At 50.8% G+C, this 6031-nt stretch overlaps 1 protein-coding gene across 3 annotated transcripts in view; it reads left to right on the top strand.

Moving 5' to 3' along the window:
- GFRA2 (GDNF family receptor alpha 2) overlaps positions 1-6031 on the top strand; it is a 116818-nt gene that overhangs the window by 22705 nt on the left and 88082 nt on the right. The gene's annotated exons all lie outside the window — the stretch shown is intronic.

The raw sequence follows: 6031 nt of genomic DNA, 5'->3' as shown, positions 1-6031 counted from the left end.
TCTTTCCCTCCTGCAAGATTTAAAGGGCCCTCTAGCTGACTGGTGGGCCACGTGTTCCCCATGGATCAGCTGAAGGGCCCTTTAAATCTTGCAGGAGGGGAGGGAGAGGGGCTTATGCCACCCCCGTCTTCTTCTCAAAAGCAGGGTTGACACTTGGATGGGAGACCACCAAGGAAGACTTTGCCTTGAGAACCCTGTGAGGCCACCATAAGTGGGCTGTAGCTTGATGGCACTTTACATACACAGGTCTATCAGTGTCTGTTGACTAGATGGGACTTCCCTTTAAATACCATTGCTGCGTGGAGCAGCTATAGGGCGTGACTTTGGCCTCTGTACTCTGCTTGTGGGCCTTCCAAGGGGCATCTGATTGGCCACAGAATGAAACAGGAGACTAAATTAGATGGATCGTTCATCTCATCCATTTAGACTGTCGTTCTTACTGTTTGCATTTAATATTTACAAACAAGCCCTCTTGAATCTCACTGAGAAAGGCAAACTAGAAATAATGTAAATAAAAAAGTTTAAAATGTGCTTAAGCCGCAGGAGTCTGTGTGTGGATGTGGGACTGGAACCCAGGCCTCCTAGCCCTGCTCTCGTGCTCTTGCTGTTGAGCAGCCTGGCCTTTCAAGTTTGGTGCCATGGAGGAATCAATAAGGTTTCTCTATCCCTATTGGAAACTTGCTTTGACATAAATATGAATGATTTACTGTGAACTTCTGGCTGTGTTGTATAGTGCATATCAGCAAACTCTGTGTGTGTGCGTGCATGGAGGGAAAAGAGTGGGATGAAAAGAAGTTCTTCCCTGACAAATGTAGCTCTTCTTCAGAGAACACGGAGACAACTGGTGTGTGCACAGCTTCAGCTTCCTTGGTTTGCAAACATAGTCCAACGGATGCCAGATTGTGAGATCTGTTGCACAGTTTCGTCTTTAGGAAACAAAAATCCCTAGACACAGTTTGCAAAGATAACTTGCCTTGACAGAAGAAGCTCTTGGGGAGCTGCCAATACCAAACAGTTTGATAAGAAGCACAAATTGCCTACAATGCACCTGTTCAAGATGTTGCCCTTTGTCTGTTGGCCAAGTGTCCCTGTCTCTCATAAGCATGCCAGCATCTGGTAGTTGAGCCCCTTCACCAAGGTAGCTTCCTTTCTACCTTGGTGTTTTGCTGAAAGTTAAATTGTGTCGCTGCCAGCTCAGGAGGAAATTCAGCTTCCTTTTAATACCTGGTAGGTTTTCCAGTGAGCAGCATAGTTCTTTTGATATGTAATTATGCATGTCTTGGGCAAAATAATATGGAAAGGAAGTTTCTGCTCTTCCTAGTTGCTATATGTTATTAGAGTACTGACAGTCCTAGGAAGGGGAGAACATGGTTTTGGGAACTCAAATGAGCCCCCCCCCCCCGAGTTATATGGGGCTTCCCATTGCGTTTTGTTGCTTAGAATCCCTTGTTGCTTTTCGCCTGCCTCATGAGGCAGGCTAATAGGACAGATGCTGAAAAATCATGGCCAAATCTCTCATGGTCTGCAATAATTTTATTTAAAAGTGGCTATATAGGGGAAGGGGAATGTGGAAGGGTATAGTGCAGCCCAATCTTGTCAGATCTCTCTCTCTCTCTCTCTCTCTCTCTCTCTTTCACACACACACACACACACACACACACACACACACGGGATGATGTTGTGGACTGGAGCAATGGCACTGGAGTGAAGTTAATCTTTCTCCCTGTGCAATTCCCCAGGAAAAAGCTGGGGTCCTAAGCTACTATTAGCCTCATGGGGGGGAAAGGCAGGGTGCCAGCTCCACTCCAGCGAAGAGCAACTCTGTAGTGCAAGTGTGTGTGTGAGTGTGTGCAAGAGAGAGAAAGAGAGAGAGAGATTCTTCTCTCTAGGGAACAGCATAGAAGGAACATTGGTAAGTGGTTTTGGGTACTTTTCTTTTGTTTTGCTTCTCATCTATTTAGATTGTTTGTAGCTCCTGCTCCTGTGGTCGGTTTTAAGGATTTTTATGCTTTTAATACACTTGGAGATGGGAGGTTGTTTTCGATAGCTGCTATTTTGTTTACCTGCTTAATGTGTTAAGGGTTCTGAAAGAAATGCTATGAGTCTCATTGCGCATGTTTCAGATAGAAGTATTTAAAATAAGTAAAATGAGAATTAAACCTCCCCTGCCCCAGTGCTGGGGCACTTGGCTCTTAAATAAAATTAAAAACATTGGGAGTGCTTTCCAGCATCCTGAGAAACAGTCCTGCCGAGAACACTCCCCAGATTCTCCATCAGTGGGAAGGGGAAGATACTAGAATAAGCTTCCGGGACCCACCAAGAGTCCTCCAGTATGTTTCTTTAACCTGGAACTGTCTGCCCCAGACAGTGCTGCTTCCCTTCTGGGTTTCTGTATTCAGCAGATTTCCCGCAAGCTCGTTGCCTGCAGGGAGCCAGAGGCCTCTTTGGTCTCCTTTTGAAGTGGGTGAAAAACATTAAAATGTGGGTGGTCCCTCCCAGCAAAAACCAGCACAGTCTGCCCGGTGGTGGGTCTTTGCAGATGAGACTTCCTCAAGGGGCGGGTCAGCGGAGACCTGACCAAACAGGTGCTGAAGGAAGCAGTTTGCTGATCATAGCTTTGCCTTGCGTACCTCCTAGGCAAAACCTCCTAGGCATCTAGCTCCAGAATGGAGTATATACACCATCTAGGCAAAAAAGAGGTGCAATGAAGGGAAAACAGAACAGGGCCAGCTCACCTACTGGGCATTTAAGATGTGTGCTTACCCATCCGCTACAGTCTATTTTCCAGCACCCAGGCACTATGGCTCTGCACCTGCCTGTGGGAGGGGGCAGCTTCCTGTGTAGGGTTGCCATGTCCTGCCTAGCCATCAGTGGGGGATGGGGAGATAAGGTTGTCAGATACAGGTTGGGAAGCTCTTAGGGATTTGGGGGTGGAGCCTGGGGAGTACAGAGACCTCAGTGGGGTACATTGCCGTAGAGTCCACCCTCCAAAGCATCCATTTTCTCCAGGGGAACTAATCTCTGTAGTCTGGACATGATCTATAATTCCAGGTCCCACCTGGAGGCTGGTGTCCCTGTTATTGTGGCTGCAAAAACCTCCCCTTCCCCCTTTGCCCTGGAGCCCAGAAAAAGAGGGTGCAATCATATCCATGGAGTGCTTCCTTCCCTCCTCCCGGGCTTAATGAGGTCTTACCAGAGCCTTGTCCTCTGCAACTTCGGCCAGCTCCTCTGCCTCATATTCCCAGCAGAGCAGGGAAGGAGAAGGTTCTGGGTGGGTGCCTTTGATAAGCAACCCTGGTGCCCTGCCAGCTGATCTGATCTGGTAATTGTGAAGAATTTCCAATAATAAAATGCATTTGTAACTGTCCACCAAGGAGCTGTTGTGGAGAGAGCTGGCCCTCCTCTGATTGCGTCTCACTTGGTAATAAGCTCGTGTTTCAGCAGCAAGCTTTGAGTGGCTTCTTAATTATGGGAGAGGGGGCGGGGTGGGGGGAGGAGGCAGCCCTGTTCAGGCTAAGAACTGAGTGGGCAGGCAGCTCAGGAGATGGAAAACACAGTGGAAGGGGCTGTGGCTCAGTGGCTGGGCACCTGCTTGGCATGCACAAAATCTCAGGTTCAGTCCCCAGTATCTCTGCTTAAAAGGGTCAGGCAGTAGGTGATGTGAAGGACCTCTGCTGAAGACCCTGGAGAGCCACTGTCCTGTAGTAGACAGTCCTGACCATTGTAGACCAAATGGTCTGACTCAGTATAAGGCAGCATCATATGGTCACAGGACAAGGGAGGTCTGAAAGGACGGTTTCCCTGCTGAAATTTGCTTTGCCCTTTCTCACAACACAAAGGGACAACAAAGTACTTGGAACGTCTGTGTAAGGCCCACTTTAAATGAAGGGTTTGAACCCAGGTTTCCCACTTCATGCTCAGCAGTGTAGGTACTGTGCCACAACAGCTTGTTGCATTTACTCCCTCTCCACTCTTTTTTTTGGAGGGGTATTTTGTGTGTGTGTGTATGCCTGGAAGTCATGGTTGACGTCTGGCGGCCCCTAATGGGCCTTGGGTGTTTCAGAGAGGTGGCTTGCTATTGTCTGCCTCTGCATTCCAGCCCTGCTATTCTTTGGAGGTCGCCCTTCCAAGTACTTGCCAGAGTCAGCACTGCTTAGCTTCCGAGATCTGATGAGACTGGGCTTGCCTGGGCTCTCCAAGCCAGGGCTCCCCCTCTTCATTCTGGATCTGACCCTATTCATTGGGTGAATTCCCCAGAGGGGGAGAAAACTCTGTGGGTAGGGTTGCCAGACCCCTGTTCCAGGCGGGGCTCCTTCACTTTTGTGGGGCCCTTTCTACTGCCAGCCAAGTGGCCAATGGGGGAAAACCCCACCCGCAAATGTCCTCTAATGCGACAGAATGACATCACCCAGAAGTGACACAATTATGTCGCCGACATCGGGGGGGGGGGCACTCTAGCTTTTGGGCAAAACTCCATTGTCAAATTGGGCTCAAACCATAGAGCTTTGTCCCAAAACTAGAGCATCACTCCTGATATGGCAGCGATATGATGCCGTCACTTCCAGGTGGGCTCTTTTTGTAGAAGGAGCTCCTTTGCATATTAGGCAACACACCCCCTAATGTAGCCAATCCTCCAAGAGCTTACAGAGCTCTTCTTACAGGGGCTACTGTAAGCTCTTGCAGGATTGGCTATATTAGGGGGTGTGTCGCCTAATATGCAAAGGAGCTCCTGCTACAAAAAGAGCCTGGGCGGTGCACACATTTTGTCCACACACCAGAAGATCCTGGGACGGACCCTGGAGCACCCTGCTGGTAGCTGGGTAGGACCTGGCAACCCTATCTGTGGGGCAGTGTGATGAGCTTATACATACCATCTAGGGCTGCCAGCTCTGGAATGGGAAATGCCTGGAGATTTGGAGGCAAAGTCCGGGGAGGGGAGAATTTGTGGAGGGAACTTAGCAGAGATGTGGTGTTATAGAGTTCACCCTGTGAACCTGCCATTGTCCCCAGGGGAATTCATGTCTGTAGTCTGGAGATCAGTTGCAGTTCTGGCTCACGGTGTGTCTGGGAAGACGGAGCTCTGGTTGTGGTTGCTCAGGTGGCTTCTGGAGTGGTTGTCGTAATGGCCTTTAGGCTAGGGTTCTCAGGTGTAAGACTCAGAAGTAGGGTTGCTAGGTCCCCCCTGACCTCCAGTGGGTGATGTGGGGGTAGGATTGTCAGATCCAGGCTGGGAAACTCTTGGAGATTTGAGGATGGAGCTGGAGGAGGACAGGGACCATAGTGGGGGACAAGGCCATACAGTTCACCCTCCAAAACATCCATTTTCTCCAGGGAACTGATCTCTGTAGTCTGGAGAGGAGGTGTAATTCCGGTAGATCCCCAGGTCCCACCTGGAGGCTGGCAATCCTACCCAGAAGTGATGTCAACTTTTCAAGGGGGGCTCTACGAATCCTCCAAGTCTCAGTGGTAAACATGATAGACACCATCTCCTTCTTCATTTTCACTCCTGCTGCTGCTTGATGTGGCAGCAGGAGACAGGAACACAGGGGCCGAAGATTGTCTGCCACAGCAGTCAACCTGCAGACCCTACTCCAGACCCAAGTTGCATAATATACAAATAAACTGGTTGAGTTTCTTCACAAGCTCCTGGGATCAGTTCTTTCACACATGGAATTCACTGCCACAGGAGGTGGCGGCGGCTACAAGGGTGGATGGCTTCAAGAGGGAATTAGATAAGCACAAGGGGGGACCCGCGATACTCGCGGGAGAGGGGGGGAGAAGAGCTCCGTCTCCTCCATCCCCCCATCTCCCCGCGGCGGCGGCGAGGCCGGTTTTCCCCCCCCTGCCTGCCGGCTCCGGGGAGGAGGAGGCGGCGGCGGAGGCGAGGCCCGGCTTCCCCCCTCCCTCCCTCCCTCCCTGCCCGCCCGCCCGGCCTCCCTGGCTTCCCCGCCGGCCGGCTGGCCGGCCTGCCGGCTCCGGGGAGGCGGCGGCTGACTTGGCTGGCTCCGGCATGCTGAGAATCCTTCGGCAC

The sequence above is a fragment of the Gekko japonicus genome, unplaced genomic scaffold (assembly GCF_001447785.1).
Source record: "Gekko japonicus isolate JY-2015 unplaced genomic scaffold, Gekko_japonicus_V1.1 scaffold208, whole genome shotgun sequence".
Taxonomy (NCBI): Eukaryota; Metazoa; Chordata; class Lepidosauria; order Squamata; family Gekkonidae; genus Gekko; species Gekko japonicus.
Note: the sequence above shows the minus strand (reverse complement) of the source record. Positions and strands in the feature narration are given on the sequence as shown.